The sequence below is a fragment of the Neofelis nebulosa genome, chromosome 10, assembly GCF_028018385.1.
Source record: "Neofelis nebulosa isolate mNeoNeb1 chromosome 10, mNeoNeb1.pri, whole genome shotgun sequence".
NCBI lineage: Eukaryota > Metazoa > Chordata > Mammalia > Carnivora > Felidae > Neofelis > Neofelis nebulosa.
Window position 1 is genome coordinate 75,253,843 of NC_080791.1, and position 22,395 is coordinate 75,276,237.

The 22,395-nt window shown below is 48.1% G+C and overlaps 1 protein-coding gene and 1 long non-coding RNA gene across 3 annotated transcripts in view; both read left to right on the top strand.

Moving 5' to 3' along the window:
• Positions 1-22,395, top strand: part of NAV2 (neuron navigator 2) — a 741,392-nt gene that overhangs the window by 278,177 nt on the left and 440,820 nt on the right. The gene's annotated exons all lie outside the window — the stretch shown is intronic.
• On the top strand, positions 11,238-21,463 carry LOC131487596 (uncharacterized). Its single transcript, XR_009249842.1, has 3 exons — positions 11,238-12,328; positions 20,289-20,420; positions 20,547-21,463. It is a non-coding gene; the product is annotated as an uncharacterized LOC131487596 (long non-coding RNA).

Genomic DNA, 22,395 nt, shown 5'->3' on the forward strand with positions numbered 1-22,395 from the left:
ACAAAACGCACACCCAGCATCTCTGAGTGTGACTTTGCGTGAACGTGGTTTGCGTTCCAATTGTCTTTATTACCGACCTCCAGGGGCTGCGGAGTGAAGCTGGCTGAGAAAAAAATGGACGTGTGGTGTGGGAGCTCTGTGTTTTTAATACAAATATTCTAATCGGCACATCAGGACTATTTGAAGTGGGGCAGAAGAGTCCGGCAGGCTGGCTTCCTCCTGCCTTTTGTCCTTTGTGCGGACAGGGTTGGACGGCCACACGAGGCAGGCAGGGATGTGGATCTATGACGCCATCCAAGCTGAGGGCCTGTGGTGGTCCGTACACATGTTTAGAAGGAATCACAGACAACAATTTGCGAGTAGTGGTTATGCTCTGGGCACCATGCTAGGTGCTTTAAATATAAAATCATTAGGGGCGCCTGGGTGGCTCAGTCAGTTGAGCGTCCGACTTCAGCTCAGGTCACGATCTTGCGGTCCCTGAGTTCGAGCCCCGCGTCAGGCTCTGGGCTGATGGCTCGGAGCCTGGAGCCTGTTTCTGATTCTGTGTCTCCCTCTCTCTGTGCCCCTCCCCCATTCATGCTCTGTCTCTCTCTGTCTCAAAAATAAATAAATGTTTAAAAAAAATTTAAAAAAATATATAAAATCATTAATCCTATTCAAAACACCATCAGGTACATATCATTGATTTCCCCCAGTTTGGAGATACGGAACATGAGGCCCAGAGAGGTTGAGGCACTTGCACAAAATCACACAGCTGGGATGTGGCAGAGCCAGGACTTGAACTGAGGCATCACTCTGTAGCCGTGTCTCCCCCCAAGTACTGAAGGCCGGCACTAACCCCCTCAAGCCCGAGCCTCCAGAATTTCTGAAGGATCTGCCGCAGGGAGGGGGTGGGGGCCCGGGAGACGCCAGCCTCTTCTACGCAAAGCAGAGGCAGGGTAGGAGACGGCACTTTCCCTCCGGGTCTCTGGCTTGAACTGCTGTAACCGGCCGGCCGCGGGTCCGTGGTCTGGATTGCCCCGACACGGTTCCCATACCAAACTGCCCTCAGCGCACGAAAACCACAACCCTGAGGGGGCTGAGGCCGAGTGCCCACACACCCTCCCATGTGTGCGTGTCTGTCCACCACAGCAGACCCGGGTTGGGATCTGTCGCTGGACTCCCAGTAGTCACGGAGAAGCAGGCACCGTGCGTCAGCGTGGGGAACGGTCCTCGGGTCAGACCCAGGGTGAAAGCTGCCCTCTGCTCTCTGGAACGTCCCTGCCCCCTTGGTCCCCACCCAGCTAAGACCTAACTGCGGCGCCAAATGAGCCTGTGCTGGACGGCTGGCATCTGCCCTCACTGCCAACGGCACCAGCCCCGTCTTCCATCGCCGTTATGACTATGAGGCAGGCAGCCGGGCCCCTTCTACAGACGAGGAAACTGAGGCTTAAGGAAGTGAAATGACTTGTGTCGGCAACAAGCAAGAGGCAGCAGCAGCACCTGCTTCCAGACGTCCCAGCTCTCCAACCTGGATGCCCACCACACCTTGCTGTCTCTGTGGCCGGTCCCCGTTAGGGGCTGCGCCCTGACCACTGACAGGTGTGGAATGGATGCAAAGTCAGACCTCCTGACCCACCCTTTCCCGAAGCGGGAGAAGGAAGGGGGAGAAGAGGAGGTGGGCCCAAGGGGCGGAAGGGCGAGGGGTGGGGTGAGCTCTGGCTCTTCCTCCTGTGTCTGCTTCAGGGAATGTTTGGAAACTAATGGTCACAGAGCACCTCTTGTGTGCCAGACGCAGTGTAGGGCTTTTACGTTAATCCACCCCCTCCCCTCCACTGCAGCGAGTTAGAGTATTAGTCTCATTTTACAGAAAAATGAGAACACGGAGAGGCTCAGGCAGTTTAATAGCTTCCTTGAGCATGCGTGGGGCAGAGGCTGTCTGTGAGGGAGGGCGGCCAGGTTTGCAGGGGTGTGCCAGAGAAGGCTAGTGCCTGTGCATGAGAGCCGGTGGCTAATTCGTTAGGAATTTCATGAGCTACTTGTTCAAGACAATTGTTGTTAAAAGTTCAATTACATAACCTGTCGATGAAATTCAAAGTATTAAAAACAAAGGTAATAACTCCAAAGTCATCGCGCAAATCGCTTGCTCGATAACTTTACGGGTCTGTATGTGCTCGAAGTTATTTACGTCACCTGTTGCACTGCGATGGGAATACTATTTAAAATACTGTACAGAGGGGAGCGGGGCTCCTGGCTGGCTCAGTCGGTGGAGCATGTGACTCTTGATCCTGGGGTTGTGAGTTCGAGCTTCATGTTAGGTGGAGAGATTACTCAAAAAATAAAATCTTAAAAATAAAATAAAATACTACCTTATGGTTAGTTATGCACATTTCTTCCCAATGCCACATTCAGAGATGTCCCATCAGTAGCTTGAAATCAGCCACGAGTGGGTATTCATACCACAGAAATAAGCAAACACTCCACAGGCACCTGGGTGACTCAGTTCCCTGGGAGTCCGTCTCTTGATTTTGGCTAAGGTCACCATCTCATGGTTCGTGGGATCGAGCCCTGCATCGGGTTCCCAGTGAACCGCATGGAGCCTGCTTGAGATTCAATCTCTCCCCCTCTCACACTGCCCCTTTCTGTGCACTCTTACTCTGTCTCTCAAAGTAAATAAACTTTAAAAAAATTAAAAAAAAAAAAAAAGGAAAAGGCAAACACTCCAAATCAGGGCTGTTTTTATTTTTCCTGGACATCCAGCTGTTTACCATTTACCTGCACACCACTGCCCGATAGCCCTCAGCTGTGTCATGTTTCAGGCCAGCCCAGTCATCCCGAGGAAGGAGCCTATGGTCACGAGTCTGAGTAGCCCAGTCCCCACTGAGGATGGCTCTTCGCTTGGCTGGGAAGTCGTTTTGTCCCACTGTCGCTGCTGATGGGCTAAGATGTGCGAGGGAAGACCACTCCTCGAGAGTGGCTGCTGATGGGGCCCCCTGGGAGGTCACTGGGGTGTGCTCTTTCCACTCTGCTATGGTCGGCCTTTAGGATTAGACAGGCAATGCCAAATGTGTGTCCTTTGACCATCGTGCCCTGGCAGTAACCCAATTCAACACTTGTACAATTATTAACTAAATGCAGAGAAATCAGAGAAGACAGAAAAGTCAAAAGGAAATAGAAATGGCCCAAACACCCACCATCTAGAAATAATTACTGTTAACATTTAGATATATTTCCTACCTATCTTTCTACATGGTTGGTGAACACTTTTAAAAGATGATATTACATGTATGTTTTATAACTGGCCTTATTTTCATTGCACATTGTATTATAAGCATCTTCCCATGTTAATTTTTATGGTATTTGTCTTAGTGGCTTAGTGTCTTAGTGTTGCATCATATAGACTTATGGACGCATCCTGTTTTAGGGCATTTAGGTTAATTCCCATTTTTCTCTAGTAAACACTGTGCTAGAAGGAACATTCTTGTCGCTTAATCTTTGTATGTCTCCTCTGGATAAGTTCTCTAGAGTAAGACTGCTGTGTTAAGGGACATAATACCCTCCAGTATTTGCATCTAGTCAGTGGGTTACATGTTCCTACCCCTTCCGCCATTTAATTTGAGATTGAAACAAAGAAGTCTAAGGGATTTTAGCATGAGACTATAACTCCTGTTTTTAAAAGTCTGTGGAGGATATATTGTAAAGGACGCTTACAGTTCAATAAGAAGATAAACAATTACAGATAAAAATTGGGCAAAATATTTGAACGGACTCTTGACCCAAGAAGATGTACGAATGGTGAATAAGCACATAAAAAGACACTCAATATCACTGGTAATCAGGGAAATGCAAAATAAAACCCTAACGAGATGCCTCCACACAGCCACCGGAATACTTAAACACAAAAGTGTGATGGATACCAAGTGTTGGCAAGGCTCTGAAGCAACTGGAACTTTCTTATGTTTGCGGGTGGCCGTGTGAATTGATGCTACTACTCTGCAAAATAGTTCAGCAGCTCTTGGAAAGTCAAACGTCTATTTACCACGTGTTACGGTTTGAACTGTAACCCCCCCACAGAAGATATGTGGAAGTCCTAACCCCTGGTACCTATGAACTTGACCTTATTTGGAAATAGGGTCTGTGCAGATGTAGTCGAATTAAGACGAGGTCATTTGGGTGGCCCTAACCCAGTGTGACCAATGTCCTTAATATAAGAAGAGGGAAATTTAGCCACAGACACACAGGAGAGAGTGCTGTGTCATGACACAGACGAAGAGGTGAGATGGCCCAGGAAACAGAGCCGGAGCTGGAAGACGAGGCTGCCGGAAGCTGGAAGACGGAAGAAAGACTCCCCAAGAGGGTTCTGAGGCAGGGCCCTGCCGACACCTTGATTTTGGATTTCCAACCTACAGCTCTGTGCGCAACAGATTTCTGTTGTTTTAAGCCCCCCAGTTGGTGGTACTTTGTATGGCAGTCCTAGAAAACTGTATACACTTGTGACCCAGAACGTCCCTGCCTAGGCACTTAACCAAGAGAAGTGAAAATACTGAGTTACACAAAAGACTTCTTTACTTACATACGAGCACAGCAGCTTTATTCGTAATAGCCCCAAATTAGAAACAATCCAAATAGCCAGTAAATAATGGATATGCAAATTGTGTTATAGCCACACAATAGAGCACTAGCCACAAATTAAAAGGAATAAACTGCCAATACGTGTGCCAACATGAATGAATCTCAAAAATATGTTGAATGATAGAAGCCAAACAAAAAGACCGCATAGCGAATAATTCCATCCATGTGAAATGCTAGAAAAGACAAATTTAATCCTTAACGACTGAAAGCAGAAGGTGGAGCTTTTGGGGCGATGGAAACGTCTACATCTTGAGTGGGGTGGCGGTTACAGCGTCACATTTAAAAAAACCATTAAACTGAACACGTAAAGTGGGTGCATTTTGTTCTACGTACGTAAGTTATTTCTCAATAAAGTCGGCCTGAGTGGGAGAGCTATTTGCCCAGGGTCACACGGTTCTGATGGCCAAGAGAGAACATGAGTCCCGTTATCGGAGTCTTAGTTCAAGACAGCTCTTGGGAGAAAAACACCATCCCACCGGGTTTGCTGTGCGAAGCCCTTAGGTGTGCTGTATAGACCCTCTTGACACGCTTGAAAAGCTTTTCCCTGGAAGGCATTCTTTACAGCTCATCAGGGAGCATGTCTTTTCTCAAGGGCCCTGTAAGAGCACAGAAATGAAGTAAGAGCTTGACTCAAGCATTTTCAACCTGCCAGGCCCCACCGGGGGAAGGGAGGCTCAGGTGCACTCCCCTGTGGGATGGAGGGATGAGTAACTCTGGGACGTGTTGCGCACAGTGGGACACATTGTGTGGCATATACACAGGACATGCTCGACTGAATATCCTTCACTGCGCACCTCAGCAGGCCACTGTGACTGCACAGGCGCCCACACAGCCGTGAACCCCCGCTGAAGAGTATGGCTGAGAGGTCAAGAACCCCCTTTCACCCAATGCTTGCCGGGCCTCGGTTTCTTCATCTGTAAAGGGAGCACATGATACGACTGAAACTTCACCGAGAAATAAGTGAGACAATATCTGTGGAGCACTGAACACCTCGGGGCATAAGGTCAAAGCTCCACGTGTGGGGACCTGTTTTACCATTTTAATTGGTATTACCCTTCTGGCTTCATTTAAGAGTCTGCGGATGATCCACAGGAGAAATGGAGGCGGGGAGACTGGCTGGTTATCCGCTCTAGGCTTCAGAGCGAAGACGGGGCAGATGGCAGCTTTGACAGATGGCATCTGTTTCTAGAAACCATTTCTGGCAAGATGAGTCGCAAGGTGTTAACAGGATATGCTTTCTTTCTGACCTAGAAGGATGAGTGTCTGGTTAGGCCAGATCCTGGAGGACCTTGAGTGCCGGGGTAAAGGCTTTGTTTTGTATTCCATGTACCGTGTTGCAGTGGTGGACCACGGAGCATCCTGGAGCAAGGAGCGACCGGGCAAAGATGAACCGAGGATATCAACAAGTCAAATGAAATTTACTGGGAAAAATACAGTCTGTGTCCCTATGATCCCAGCTCACAGAAGCCTTCATCCAGAGTCTCCACCAGGACCGGGGGTTCTGGGAGGGAATGTTTGGAGGGGTCTTGGCTGGGCAAGCACTCTTTGGGACCAGCTTCCTCCTGGGGCTGCTCTGGCCTGAGCAGGCACGGCTGAGCCACAGGATGGGTTTCTGCTGGAGCCCTGGGTCACGGCAGCCCCAATCCCTGCCCCAATCCCCACCTGCAGAGGTGCCCAAGAAGCAGGCCGAGGATTGGCAGCGAGGGATGTGTGTGCCTGCACATTTCTCTGAATCAACCGTGATGTGAGTGAGAGACCAAGCAAGCTTCCTGCAGACCCTGAACATCCTTGACTGGATGTGCTTGGGTTTGTGGACAGAGAATTAATGGTTTTCGTCTCCTTTTTCTCTTTCCCTCCCTTAACTTCCCCAGTGCTACATGCATGCGCCAACCAACAGCATCCGTGTAAAGCAGAAGCGTGGCTTCAGCCTCCATGCTTGCCCTGGATGCCCTCCCCCCTCCCCTCGCGCGGGGGTAACCGCTATTAACAGTTTGGTGCACAGCTCATGCATTTACATGCATATATGTCCGTATCCAACTATAGAGCTTTGTTAGCATAAATGGAACCATCCCATACAGAGTGTTCTCCACCTTGCTTTTTCGCTTGGCAGCTTTCCACGGCAGCATATATAAATTCACTTCTTTCCTTCTGATGGAAGCAGAGTATTTCATACTTTGCACGGACTATAATTTCTTTAACTAGCTTCCTGCTGATGAGTATTTATGCCATCCCCACCTCTTTCGAGACTACAAAGCATGGGTTTTTCTTTGCAAAGCTCTGGGGAAGGCAGGAGGCCGCCCGGCACTGAGCCCTAGCTCTGCACAAGGGACCTCCTCGGTCATCATCTTTTTCTTTTTCCATGCTCTGCTTCAGGCTCCCCCTCGTCTCAGCCTCTCCTGCCCTCGGCCTTAATAACATGTGACACTTGGCACAAGAACTACAGAGCCAAGGAGGAGCTCCACTCTGTCTCTGATGCGCTGTGTTTCTTTAAGTGCTCTTGTTAATGTTCCATGATGGATGGCGGTGAAACCTGGGAAATGTACCAGCCTGGATTCTTAAAGTATCTGCTCGCGCTAACTTAATGTATTCATTTATTCAGTGTGACAGTAAAAGAGGGGAAAAAAAGTACTGTGAATGCAGAGGCGAGCTCCAAAGGGAGGTAAAGGAGGACAAGAGGGAGAACATTAACATTTATTAGATCCCTAGTGAGTGCCAGGCATTTTAGATTGTGTGCTCATGAATACTCCTCGTGTACCCAGGATGTTGCTATCGATATCCTCATTGTGCGGATGAGAAAACTGAGGCGCGGCCACTTGCCCAAAGACATACAGACAGGCAGAGCTGGGATTCAAAACCTAGACGTGCCTGGCATCACCTCACGCTTTTCCCATCCAACTCTGCCGCCCTGGGTGCCGCATTATTGGAAGACATCAGAGATAATGAGGCGTGACAATAATAGCGAACACTTGCTGGGCGCTTACTACGTGCCAGGCACCATCCTAAGCCCACGACGTGCATGAACACATTTCTGGTCGTGGGAGGTAGTGAGCCACTCTTGTACCCATTTTACAGACAAGGAACACAGGCTGAGAGAGCTTATGTAACTTGCCCATGGTGACATAATCCTAGCTAGCAGAGCTGGGACTTGAATCTGAGCAGGTTGGCCCCAGACCCTCTGGATGACCCAACAGGACAGACCTTTAGGGGGGATTGCAAAGATCAGATGGCGGCTTCCCATTCCTCTGGGCTACTGGCTGGAAAGATTGTCCAGCTGCTCTCTTGGTTTCTAAGGAGTCAGGAGTCTGATGGGGGCTGGGGGAGGGGGGTGGTTATCTGGAGAAGACTTCTCTGAGTAGGGGCTCGAAGGCGTCAGTGGCCCTGCTGCACCCTGGTTATCTCACATCACCGTCTCCAGCTACCTTTCTCTCCAAATAGCAAACAAATGACAGAAGGCAGAGCACAGAGGGACTGTGTGGAGGCACCAAATTTCCAGGGAAAATGGCTGCAGCAGCTGCAGAGTCGATTCTCAGGGACGAAGTCCCATCCCCCGTCTCAGGAGAGAGTCTATCTTACGTGTTTTCATGGAGCTTTGCACTGTACTGGACTCTGCAGCTCAGCACTGATCTCACAGAGGGACCCGAAAATGCAAAGTGCTGGAGACGGGGGGCAGCTTGGTTCATTTGGGGAACAGAAAGAAGGCTTCTGTGGTAAAGTGCTGTGAGCAAGGGAGCCAGACTGGGCTGAGACTTGCAGGCTGGGATTTCCCTCCAAGTTGGAAGGGAAGACGTCGGGGGGCGGTTTGAGTAGGGGAGCGATTTTATTTGCTTCACGTTTTAATGTCAAGCCCCTGGCTGCTGAGGAAGTGGACAAGAGAGGAAGCAGGGTGACTTTGTCAGAGGCTCAGTGCTTCCCAATATGACTCGGGCACCGGGCAGCACCCACCTCACCTGGGAGTGTGCTTGAAACGCGGACCTTCAGGCCTCACCCCAGACCCACTGACTCGGAATCAGAGAGAAGCACTGCTCTAGAGAGAGAGGTGATGGTCTCTGGACTGAGGTGGGGACAGGGGAGAAGCTAAGAAGTGATCAGATTCGGGCTGTATTTTAAAGGTAGGGCGGACAGTGTTTGCTAATGATTTGGGTGTGGGGTGTCTGGCAGACAGAGGAATTACTGGCTGTCACCTAGGCTTTCAGCCTGAGCAACTGGATGAATGGAGGCACCATTTACTCAAGATGGAGAATGCCAGGGAGGGAAGGCCCGTGGCGGGGAGGGGGACACCTGAGTTGTGTCTTGACTGTGATACATCTGAGACACCCTCTAGACACCCAAGTGGTGCTGTTAGCTCTCCAGATTCAGAGCTGAGGGGAGAGGTCAGGGCTGGGGATATAAACCTGACTGTAAGAAACCCATGGGGAATTCTCACAAGTATGAGTAGAATAGAGTAAGGCCAAGGACTGAACCTAGCCTTGCAATATTTAGGGTCAGAAAAAGGGGGAGAGCCTAGGGCAGATTAGGAGAGCCACCATCATGGCCACTCCTTTTTAAGGACATAACTTACGGCAGGTGCGTAAGTATGTTGTTAGCTTGTTTGTACGTCTCCGCTGAGCAGGTAGAACTTGTTTTACACATCGAATATGCAAAAAGGTACAAAAACAAGTGTGAGGTTCAGAGAGGGTAGGTATGGAGCTGAGGATCTGAACTGAGGTCAATTTTCAGTGTCTGTGTTCTTTTGACTCTATGTCCCCATCCGGGGCCGATCTTCATGTGGATTCTATATATGAGGGAAATGCGCCTATGTCTGAATTGTTGCCCATTTCCCACCATCCTGTGCTGCCCACCCCCGTAGGCTCTCTGAACGCACTCCAGTCCTGTATCCTGAGAGGGCCAGGAACACGTGAGTTGGTGACAGTAGACAGGTTAGACCAGATGGGGAGGACCTTGCATAAAAGATGGTGCTCATGTCTCTCAACACTCAAGCAAGCTTCATCGGCTGCCCTGAGGCTCCAGGGCAGGCAGGAAGTGAGGAAGGGAAGCATGAAGAAGAGCCGGTGTTCCAGGAGGATTAGACAAACAATAGGTCCAAACAATAAGACCTCCCCAGGGAGAGGAGCCCAGGGTAACAGAGCAGCTTTCTGGATACATCATTAGATCAAGGACAGAAGCACTGAGTGGTATATATTAGATCTGGGGCACAGCCGAGGACTTGGACTGGGAACATAGTCCAGCATCAGGTATTATTGATAATGAAAGCTACTACTATTTACCAAGCCCTTACTGTGTGCCAGGTACTATGCTAAGGACTTTTATATGTGCTGCTGACATTTAGTCCCAAACAATAGCAGCAGAGTTTTTACTCTGTTAGACATTATACATTTGTGAACTCGCTTCATTTTCGCAAGTCTATGAGGCAGATACTGTTCCATTTTACAACTTAAGATGCCTGAAGTACAGAGAAGTTGAGTAGCTTTCCCAAGGTCGCACAGCCAATAAATGGCAGAACTAGGATTTGAACCTAGGCTGTCTGACTCCGACTTTAGGCTTTTAACTGCTGCTCTATAGTGAGCACTTTACACAGAGAAACTCACTTAATCATCATGACAACCACATAGGTACCATTATTATCTTCATTTTATATATGAGGAAAGTGAGTCTTAGAAGGCTGTGTGATTTGTTCCAGGCCACAGAGCTGGGAGGCAGGGGAGGTGGATTACGGATACCAAAGTCCAAACTTTGAACCACCAGCCATAGCACCAGAACCATGCCACCTGGCCAAAGGTGGAGACGGCAAAGAGGATGCTTCATGCGGAGCCCTTTGAGTATGGAAGTCAAAGTCCTTGAATCCCTTACTGAGGATCAGATGGGCTCTAGCACCAATGACCCCAGCAACGTGCAGATGTGGGCTCTTATTGTCTCACAAGAGCTAATTGCACTCGTTCTTTCCAACTCTGCATTCGCTGCATTATGTTGGTTGCTTAAAATCAGCTACAGTGGGAGTGATTACACCATGGAAATCAGCAAGTGCTACAAATCAAGGATTATTTTTTTCCAGAGAGCCGATGTACCAGAATACCACTGATTAGACTTGAGCTGACATTTACAATCAAGTGTGCTCCGTTGGGGCCAGAGGAGGGTTGTGGAGTCAGAAAACCAGGTACATCTCTCCAGTGGCCCTAGGGGAGGCAGAAATCAGTAAAAACATTCTATAAATGCATACCTAGTGTTCAAGAGTGCTCTGTTGTCATGAAATTAGGCCATGAAACTATATCAGTGACTTTTAACAGACACGCCTCTGATCCTGTGAACCTTATATAGTCCAGTGGGTAAGATGGATTAAAAAAAAAAAGGAGAAATGAAGAAATGTAAGCATACATTTTCAAGTTGTGTCATCGTGAAGGAAATAGAGGAGAATCTAGTTGGATAAGGAGGTAAGGAAGGCGACTGTAAGGGGTTGGACTTTAAACCAGAGATCTCTGGGATGAAAAGAAGCCAGCAAGACCCAGGAGACAGAGGAATGCATGTGAAGCTCAGGTGCTGGGAAGAAACTTGGCAAATGTTGGAGGCCAGCTCAGGTGCAGTGGGTGGTGGTCGAGGGAGAAAAAGAGCACAAGATATGGCTAGATGGTGTCCTGTGCACCATGGGAAAGGGTGTGGTGCAGTGGGAAGCTATCAGAGAAGGGTTTTGGGTGGGAGTTAGGTCAGGTTGGCAACATGTTTCGGTTTCTCGTAATGAAAGAATGCCTTTGGTGTGGGTATGGAAAGTAGACTGGCGGGAGGGTGTTGGAGCAGAAGGAGGGAGATCTCTTAAGAGGATATGGTAGGGATTCAGGCAAGAGACAATGGCAGCCTGGACTAGATGGGGACACATTTGAGATGTATTTCAGGAGGCAGAATCATTAGAACAAGCTGATGGACTGATATGGACTTTAAGGCGAGAGAGAGGGTAGAAACAAGGATGTGTCCCTGGTCTAAAGCTCAGTTTCCTTAAGACACTGAAGACAAGAGGCCTGAACCAGACTCCCTGAGTTCAAATCGAGACCATCCCTCTTCCTAGCCCAGTGGCTAGTGACTCAAGTGACTCAACCCCCAAGGGCCTCCGTTTCCCCATCGATAAGATAGAGTTCTTCCTTCACAGGGTTGTTGTGAGGTTTCAATGAGTTATTTTGGATAATGTGCTTGATAGAATACATGAATACAGCGAGCACTACGTGAAAAAAAGAATTATTGTCATTATTATTAGTCTATTGATAGTTTTTCTGTCTGCCATCAAGAGATTGAGTCTCGCAAGGCAAACAAGTCTTGTTTGGAAAGAAAATGTTCTGGAGCGAGTACCGCAGGCGTCCCTCTTTCCCTGTGTTTGTGTTCCCTTCCCCTGCGTGAGTTTGGCAGGAGAAGCTGTTCAAAATAAACACAGGTCCGGTGCCCCAGAAAATATCAGGTTAGGCAGCACAGCAAAGGCCAGACACACACCCCTGTTGGACAGGACAGGAGCAAACAGGCTTGCTTTATGCTGACCTCGCCAGCTCGCTGCGTCCCAGGGGCTGTCCAGCAGGGTGGGCCACTTTGGCAGGTGGGGCCATCATCTGCAACTCATCACCTGTGTTGTCTGGTCCCTCTGCTGGTGTGGCATGGAGTGAGTCACCACTGTCATTCACCACTTCCTCGCCTGGACATTGTGATTCACAGGCTCTTGAACCTGATATCCAGGCAGCAATAAGAGGTGGGGTCTGGAAGAAAGCAAGTGGGCAGTGGGCGACAGTACAACTAGGCTATGTCAGGAGTAATTGGAGGTCTGCAGGGCCCTGGGGAGGAGAGAAAGGCAAGCACGTGGGGGAGGGACGGCAGATCCTAACCGAAGCCAGAGATTCCCAGCTACCTCCAGCCTCAGATGCCTCGACTCAGGGTTTCTCAGCCTCCTGGTTCCATGTCCCAGCAGCCTGGAAGATTTGGACAGGGCATGTTACAAAAGCGATCAGTAACTCTGCTTGCTTTCTAAATGTAAAATGACAATATTGAATATAATTTCTAAACCGTATATGTCTGCTACACGGTTCTGATATGAGTGTGAAGGGGCGTGGCCCCAGTAGAGAATGGAGAGTTGCCTTCTGATTATGGTGGTGGTAATAATAGCCATTTTCTGTGCAAATCTCTAATAACTGAGGGAAAATGGAGCTTTTACGCAGTATCAGTCTTTTCTTTTAAAATTGTAAAATGTACGTAAGGGGTGCTTGGGTGGCTCAGCCAGTTACGCCTCCAGCTTTTGATTTTGGCTCAGGTCAAGCTCTCACGGTAACGTGGGTCCGAGCCCTGCATCGAGCTCCATGCTGACAGGGAGGAGCCTGCTTGGGATTCTCTCTCTCTCCCTCTATCCTGCTATCTCTCTCCCTTGCCCTCAGAAACAAATAAATAGAACTTTAAAAAGATAAGTTAACCCGTCACCACCATCCATCTCCAAAACTTTTTATCTTCCCAAACTAACACCGGACCCATTAACCAATAAACTTCCTACTCCCCCACCCCCACTCCTAGCCCCTGGCAATCACCATTCTACTTTCTGCCTCTGTTGATCTGACTATTCAAGATACTTCGTAGAGGTGGAATTATACCATATTTGTTCTTGTCTGCCTGTTTCATTTAGCACAGTGTCTTCAAGGTTCATCCACATTGTAGTGTGGTGTCAGAATTGCATTCCTTTTTAAGGCTGAATAAAATCCCACGGTATAGCCCATGGATATACCACATTTTATGTATCCCTTCATCCACTGATGAACCCTTAGGTTACTTCCACTCTGGGGCTGTTGTTGCAGTGTAGGTCTTGAGGCTAGGTTTGATGACATGATTCGAAGTCAAAACAGCCTATAAAGTAAGAGACGTGAGTATCTTTTGTTTGTGCAGTGTATTTAACTTGTCCGAAGGCTTTTGAAACTAAGGTGTGGCAGAATAGGAGTTTGAAGGCCAGGTGGGCCTGGGTTGTGATCCTGGCTTTGTCCCTTACCAGTTGTATGACTCGGCACAAGGTCCTTAGACGTGCTGTGTCTCCGCGTCCTTATGTGCCAAGCAGTGAGGCGTTTATGCCTGGGATGGACAGTTATTGTGACAGTAAATAAGAGAGCAAGTGTGAAAATGTTGAGCAGAGGTCCGCCACTTGTATTTAATAGATGCCATTGTTAATTTCATGTTATTTCATTTCATCCGTCTGATTCAAATGAGAATTTGTGGTTAGATAGGGTGTGTGACATTTGTCTCATATAATGGGTAAGGACACGAAAACAGTTGATTAATGGCAAAGGTCAGATTGGAACCCTGTTCTGTTTGTCACGTGAGGGATGATCATGGAGCAAAGCACATTTAATTACATGTCAAACCCCGATCGATTGCCAGGGCTGCCTGGAATATAGTTGAAGAGTTTTGTGCTTGGTTAGCAATGTCTGCCACAGGTATGGGAATGAGGACTGGGCCACGGCAGCCGCATACATGTCTCCTACCTCTGGCCTCGATGATAGTTTCTGGCATTTTAAAAATCATTATTTTGTAAACTTCTGAAGGGAAGGAACCTCTGCTGTGTATTTTTAAAAAAACATGTTCATTGCAAAGATAATAGAAAAAAAAATGATTGCATAGATGTTAGATTTCTAGTTTGCCTACCATCAAAGACCAGAAGGTTGTTATCCAAAGCGATTAAGAGCAATATTATGATTGGCAGCTGATCCCACGCCAGAAGGGTACTTGCTGTTGTCAGAGTCCCTCTGGATTTCAGAGTAAAGAGGCAGCCTTCCCAAGGAGGCCTCGTTTCCCACCCACACTTCAAGGATGGCCCCAGGAGCCAGGCAGTGGGATGGTCTGATAGAAACTGATTGGTAAGATCCATTGTTGCATGTAGGATCAGACAGATCCCTGTGTCCTCAGGGAAAGAGTGGCGATTATCCTTCCACCTGCCTTTCAACCTTTCAGACCCCAAGTGAGCCTCATGGCCCCTGTCTGTCCTTCCTGCTAACCACCATGTGCCAAGTAGCTGCAGGGATGTTGTGTGACCCTCCACAGTTGGCACTCCAGAGGCACCGGTCAGTCCTGCCCTTGAGCCTCCTTTCCATGTAGTCACGTTCTGGTGATGACGCTGTACCATTGGCTCAGGGATTCCCTTTGCGGCACAAGGGTTCCGTACAGCAGCACCTCCCTGCATCAGCCATGCCTGAGATGCTCACACCCGAAGTCCAGTGGCAAGTGGACTATGCATTTTGGACCTTCCCTAGCCTGGTGTGCCCTCCTCTGGCTGCATTACTGCCTGATTTCGTGTACGTGTAACCCGATGCCAGCCGGAGCCCTCTCCATTCACAGGGCCAGACACCATTAGCTTGAACTCCACCTTCCGTACCCAGTGGAAAACCAAAGGTCTCCTCAATTTCAGTCAGTTCCTGACTGGGGTCCTGGTAAAAGAGCCATTGGCACAGTCGCCTCACGTCACATGCTGTTGCCTCCTTAGTTGAATGGTCGTCTTCCCACATGCCCGTGTTGATTCTGCATCATATTTCTGGGTTGGGAACCCCGTCCCTTTCACACCAAGCCTACGAAAGCATATGAAAAATTTGCTGGTGAGACAAAGAAGGGGTACGTATTTCAGAAATGTGTTAGTTTCATATTGAATAATGGGCACTGTGTGTGATAAATAAAAATGACAAAAGCTGACGTTTATGGGGTGCTGATCATCATAGGAGGCACCGTGTGAGTACTGTATATACATGACCTGATTTGATGGTCTCCATCACCCTATGGATTAGACATATTGTTATGCCTACTTTACAAATAAAACGGAGGCTTAGAAGGGATAAGAAACTTGTTCAAGATTACACAGCCTGGAAGTAACAGGACTGAGGAGTCAGACTCAGGCAGTCTGGTTCTAAGCCTGTCACCCCGACTGCTCCCCTGGTCTCCAACCTCCCACTCTGACTGGCTTGGATTTTTCACTGTCTGCTTTACCACACAGCTCTCTAGCCTCACACCAGCCCCATAACAGATTCTCTTTTCTTCCCATTCTCAGTCCTCAGCCGCATCTCCTTCCTTCCAACTGAGCATGAAGACTCCTGTACTTTCTCCTTGTGTTATTGAGAACAATTCTAGGCTCCCCAGCCCTTTGTTCCCAGCCTCCTCGTCTATGTCAGATTCCATCAACGTTCTCGGCAGAAGAGACGGCTTTGTGTGTAATCGCATCCACACACCTTTGAGGTTAGGGGCGTGGACTCATAATACACACGTTTTCTGCTACGAGGCAGGATGACAAGTGCGTGGCATGTGGCTACCACTCCCCGCTCCCATACCCGTGGCAGACATCACAAATTAATGACAGCACGCCTTCCTGTGGAGCTTGGACGCAGTTTCGGTACCCACGGCACAGAGCCCCAGCAAGCCATAGCCAGCTGATCTGGCCAGTTGCATAAAATGAAACCTGCTTCCTTCCCTCCCATCTGGCAAAGCCATGACTATACAGAAATGAGACCAGGCTGCCCTTCAAAGGGAAAGGCAAAACCCAACTTTAGTCATTAGAAGAGACTGGACTTGAACAATGGGCCTTCTACTGGCCCTCAACTCCTTTCTCTGGCCTCTCTCTTCAGCCTAGTCTGTTTTAGTTGAAGGCTCTTTTGGGTGAGAGAAGAAACTTGACTCCTTGTCACATGGGTGCACGTCTCACAGCTGGGTAGGTGCCAAGGATTTCCTGTAACAGTATGGGGGCAGCTATGAGGACTCCAAACTGAAGCCAAACCAGATTCGCCAGTTTCCTAGCACTGCCTGAGTCTCCCTGTTGCTATCTCAGAGTCTGTAGTGGTCATGTTACATGTCCGATCCTGGTCATTACTGGTCTGCAAGACATAAATGAGGAGCTCATGAGTCCAGCCTTAATTTAGAGCCATTTAGAGAAGCATCCCTCCCCCGCCCCCACCACCACAAGTCAATGTGGTGGTGACAGGGTTAACCAGAGAAGTGAGTCTCCCAGAGGAGAGTGAGTCTGTCATCCTTAGATGTGGCAAGCTTTAAAAAAGGGTGAATTATAGAACTCTGAATCTCATTAGAAACTGAGAGCCAGACAGCATTCAATTCTTGAGCTTTAGTTTGCCTGTGTTTGAACCAGTACATCCCAAGAACTTCAAGATGCCAGGAAGCTCTTGCCATGGAAGAGAATGTTGGCCTCCACCTGCCCAAAGAAGGAGGAATTGATGAACATTTATTGAGCACCTACTGTGTGCCTGCAATGTACAAGACATGTTTATATCCATTCCCACGTTCAAACTTCAGAACGGTTAAATGGGGGATAGATTATCCCTCCCTCACACGAGAAATACCTAGAACTCAGAGAAGTTAAGGAACTTGCTGAAGCCACATAGCTTGTGAGTAGCAGAAATGGAATTCAGATCCTTGTGAATGCATCGCTGAGGCTTGAAAGCCAAAGAGCTTATCACCTGTATTTCCTGTGGGGGCTCGTCGGGGAGAGGCAGTCCCAGGCGTGAGAGGCTGAGCTGAAGGACTGAGCAAAGAGAAAGCCATTGTGGAGACTAGCACCAAGAGAACAACAATGAGCACTTAACCCCAAGAAAACCAGAGGCATGCTTGCATCCACTCCAGGGACAGCAGCTCCTACCTTGTGGCTCTTGGAGCTCCCTGGGCTGCAGACGACCAGCTAGGGTCCTCTTTCTCTTCAGCTCACCATTACCCAGGAGTCCCTTTGGGCCTCTGGAGCAGATGCCGTTTTCAAGGCTGGGAAGGAAGTGGGGCAGGATCTAGGGGGTGGCTTCCTGACACCCCTGCTTATGGCTGACGAGCCAAGAAGAAGCTTGGGGCTTGTTCATTCTAAGGAACTGGTCCTTTTGTAAAATGAAGATATATTAATATTTACCTGGAAAACTTGTCACTCATATTAAAATCAATATATGTAAAAGACTTAAGAGATTACCGATACCCCATTGCCCTTACTGTTATTATCTCTTGATTTCTGATTCATTAAGATATAGATTTGAGGATAAATCTATCTCAAACATCTCACCATCAAAAGTATTTATCATCCCCTCTGGGAAGAGCAGAAAGGCATGACAAAATCAATTTAACAATGAAACATTTGGCAGAGTGTTCTCATCACTGTTCTTATAAAGAGCTTTTTTAATCAACCAAAGTATAGTATGTGAATGTATTTATGATCAATTATGGGCATAATTGAAGATTACGTCATCCCATGATTATGAATTGCAACGTAATTTCAAAGAATGAAATAGCAGCAGCAGCAGCATCACCATTATCCCATCATCACTATGACAGTCTTCCATCTACGGAATTGGACCCTCCACATGCCTACAAATGAGGTACCGTCAGCCTCCTTGTGCAAATAAAATAAAACTGGGTCTTCTTTCTGCAAAGCTACATAACCGTATAGCTTCAAATGGCAAAGTCTCAGGGCTAGAATTTGAACTTTGTTCTCTCTGATTCTAAAAGCACGCGCTTTCCCCACTGTATCAGCTGGCTTCCAGTATCTCATGTCTTTTTTCACTGGCCCCACCAGCCAGTGAGACCAGCCCCACTGACTCAGGTGGTCTGGATTGGGGCCCAACACATACAGCGGAAGCCGGGTGCCCTTCCATCAGCGTCTGGGATAGTGTAGAAAGGCCACCTTAAGCCTTTGCAGAAACCGATGGTCACCCTGATGCCATCACAGGGCACAGCCCCTACCTGGCTAGGTGTTTGTCACAGTGCCTCCTCCAGCAGCCTGTAAGCAGTAGAAGATAGCCACCACTGAGCATGGCTGTCATCAAGGGAGGTGACAGCTCGCACGTGGGAGGCTGGAGCCTAGGAAGTTTGCTTTTCCCCTATAGCTGGCAGCCTTCCAGGTAGCTGGTAGAACCTGGGGTGTCCTGATGCAGGCATAGAGCTGAGATGCTGCCTCCCTCCCAGTCTTTGCCTCCACCTCCCTATGCTTCTTTGAGTTCCTAGACTATGCTGTGCTCTTTTCTAGCTCAGGACCTCCACACATGCGGGCCTGGAAGGCTCTTCTTGCTCACTACACACAGCTACCTCCATATCCACCTTTATACAGCTTAATGAGGCTCTACCCTGGCCTCTCAAATTAGAATCAACAAGGAAGTTAAAAAAAAATAATTAATTAATTAATTAATTTTAAAAAAGATGACGTTCAGGCCTCGCCCTAGACCAACTGAATCAGAATTTCTGGGAGGGAGTCCCTGTCTCCAGGTTATTTTTATATGCAGCCAGTGTTGAAAACTGATGATTCTAGCTATTTCCACTTGATTCAAATGTCACTTCCTCCAGAAACCCTTCCCCAGTCTAGCTCCCACCCCACCACAGGGCCCCCATTTTCAGACTAGAAGAAGCCGGTCAGTCTCCCAAGAAGCTGTTAGCTCTTGGGCAGAGTGACCCAATCCGCCATGTTTACTGCCTGGGCCTCACAGCCATGTATGCACCTAGGAAGGACGTGTTCTGATTGGCTGGCTGATGGAAGGAGACCAAACAGACATTCTGAAATTCTACCATTATTCACTGATACTTATTCACAGGATACTTGCCAGATCCCGTACTGGGCCCTGGGGATTTAAGGCTCAGTACAACATGGCCCTTGATCTTGAGATGCTCAAAGTCAGACAGGGAAGACAGACGTGTGAACAAATAGTTATGATATGGCATCTGACTAGAGGCACAGATGAAAGGTTGACAATGTCTTCAAGCCTGAGGACCCCAGTTGGGACACCTTGAGGGCACCCGGAGGTGGGGAAAGAGCGTGAAAATGAGGAGGCAGCTCAATTGGTGACTTGTAGGATCCAGGACTGGGGCTGGGGAGCTGGGGGAGCTGGGGGGAGCTGGGGGAGGAATTTGCTGGGTGCTTGTTAAGAGCTTGTTGAGCGAATTGATGAATAAATGATTGAATGAGGCCGATCAGTGCCTAGTCTCAGGAACCGGGGAACTCACCAGGCAAATATCAATGTGTGTTTTTTAGATTTCTTTGCCATGAGATTAGTTAAAAGAACACAGTTTGTAAAACAGTGACCCACGGGCTTCAGGCCTGGAGCAATGTCATGGTTAAAAGAACATTTCAGAGGCCAAAAGGAACTTGAACAAAACTCAAGTCCTTTATTTGTATTTCCCAAACACAGTGAAAGAGACTGAAAATCCACTGTGATGCGTCTCAGGGTGTCTGTTGGCTTATTTTTCGGCACTCCCATCCACTGCCTTTACCCCTCTCAGTGCCCCTGGAGCCCATCTTAGCCAAAACCTCCCCAGTTCCCCCAGCCCAGACCCCCAGGCCCACCGAGCGTCTCCTCTCTCCCTGTCCTCCTGCATCCAAGAGGACACCTCTGGGGAGGAGAGAGGACAGAGGCAGGAGGGAATCTGAGCAGGCAGAGCAGGAAAGGAAACACTTTAAAATGTACCAAAGAGAACTTTTTTTTGATCAAATATAAGTAAGGTCTGCCCTTCCCACGTGAAATGCTATTCCATCAACTGCCTCAAAAAGCAACCTTGGGTTCTACAGCCCAGTGATTTGAAGTGTGTCTGCAGCTCTCATACCCAGTAGTGGGGTATGAGACAGGGAAGACAGAGAGTATGGTATGCACTCTGGGAATGAGTGGGTATGCTCTCATACCGTTTCAGTCTAGGGTGAGATCCCCCTCTTTCTGTCCCTCCTCATTTAGGCCTTTCACTGAGCCCTGCTTCCAGGCTGAGTTGGGGAAGGGGACACTGAGCCACCTTGCCCGGGTGCCCAAGCTGTGGCTGCCCAGAATTCAGGCTCTTTCCTGTCAACTCATCTGCTCGCAGAATCAGAGGTGAGACCACTGGCTCCCTGCCTCCCTCCACTGGGATATTAAATAGGATTCTGGGGAGGCAGGACATTTGCAATGGAGAAGAGCATCCCGATTCGTTCTTATCAAGTGATTCCATCTATGCTTCAGGCCTATGGGAGACAGTTAGGAAAACTGGGGTTTTCCTCTACTCTCCGTCCTCTTGCGGGGCCAGCACAATGAAGGACGAGCAGATGGACAAGTGGGCGAATGGAGAGATGGACAAGTGACCACCGCACACGGCAATCAGAGAGGCAGACAGCTCCAGCCGATGCAGGAGAACAGCAGCCCAGAGAGGTGCAGCCGGCAGCTAAAGATGTATTGAACTGCCCCTTGGTGTCCGAGCTGTACCGGGCCATTCCGTACGAAAGGCCATTGAACAGCACAAGACATCTGCAAGGTGGGCTCCAGAGCGCTGCCCGTGTCCCACAGGCTCCAGACATGTCAGAGCCTACGTGCACGGCCATCTCCTTGGTTCTCCTCAGCTCCATTTCACCTGGCTTGCCTATTCCCAAGCCCTCAGTGACCTTTCTCATCTCTTTCTCTCTTCCTTCACTTATTCATTTGAAACAGCTCTACCACTTGCTGGCTGTATAGCCTTGGACAAATTACTTATCCTCTCTGGGCCTCAATGTTAACATCCGTCAAATGTGGCTAACAATGGCACCTCTTTCATAGAGTCTTGAGTTGATAGAATGAATTAGTATATGTGAAGCACAGTGCATGAGGCACACTATGTTCTATATAAGTGCTACCTGCATAGAACCTACTAAATGCTGGGCAGCTCACAGCATTCCTCCTCTTCCTTCACTGGTGATATCCTGCCTCTGATGTAGTTCAGTACTTGTGAGCAGGGGCTTTGAGCCAGAAGCACCTGGCTGAGGGGTTTGAGCTTGGTTAGAGGGTCCTGCCCTACCCTCTTCCCGTTTCTCTTAGGAAATTCCAGATCATTTAACACCCCTCTTTTTTTTTTTTTTTTTCTATTTCACTGGGCATTATACCCTCTGCGTCCATCCATGTTGTTTCAAATGGCGAGATCTCCTTCATTTTTATGGTTGAGTAATAGTCCATTATGTGGAATACATACACATCACATCTTTATCCATTTATGTATGGATGGACACTTGAGTTGCTTCCGTATCTTCGTATTGTAAACAATGCTGCAATAAGTTTGGGGTGTGTGTATCTTTTCAAATGAGTGTTTTGGTTTTCTCTGGGTAAATACCCAGTAGTGGAATTACTGAATCAGATTGTGATTCTATTCTTAATTTTTGAGGAAGCCCCATGCTGTTTTCCACATTGGCTGTACCAACTTCCACTCCCACCAACAATACATGAGGGGGGTTCCCTTTTCTCCACATCCTCTCCGACAACTTGTTATTTCTTGTGTTTCTGACTTTAGCCTTTCTGACAGGTGCAAAGTGATATCTCCTTGTGGTTTTGATTGGCACTTCCCTGATGATTAGTGTTGCAGAACATCTTTTCATGTGTCTGTTGGCCTTGTGTAAGTCTTCTTTGGAAAAATGTCTGTTCAGGTCCTCTGCGCATTTTTTTAAGTAGGCTCTGTGCCCAACATGGGGCTCTAACTCACAACCCCAAGATCAAGAGTCACATGCTCTACCAACTAAGCAAGCTAGGTGCCCCTTATAATAGTAATTTTTTTATGGTTGCATACCATTCTTTTTTTTCCTCTGCCCATTTTTAATCAAATTATTCATTGTTTTGGTCTTGAGTTGTATAAGTTCTTTGTGTATTTTTGATATTAACCCCTTATTAGATACATGATTTGCAAATATCTTCTCCCATTCAGTAGATTGCCTTTTTGTTTTGATGATGGTTTTCTTCACTGTGCAAAAGCTTTTATTTTGATGTAGTCCCCGTAGTGTAATTTTTTTATTTCTCTTGCCCGAGGAGATGTATCTAGAAAATTTTTTCTACACCTAATGTCAAAGAAATTATT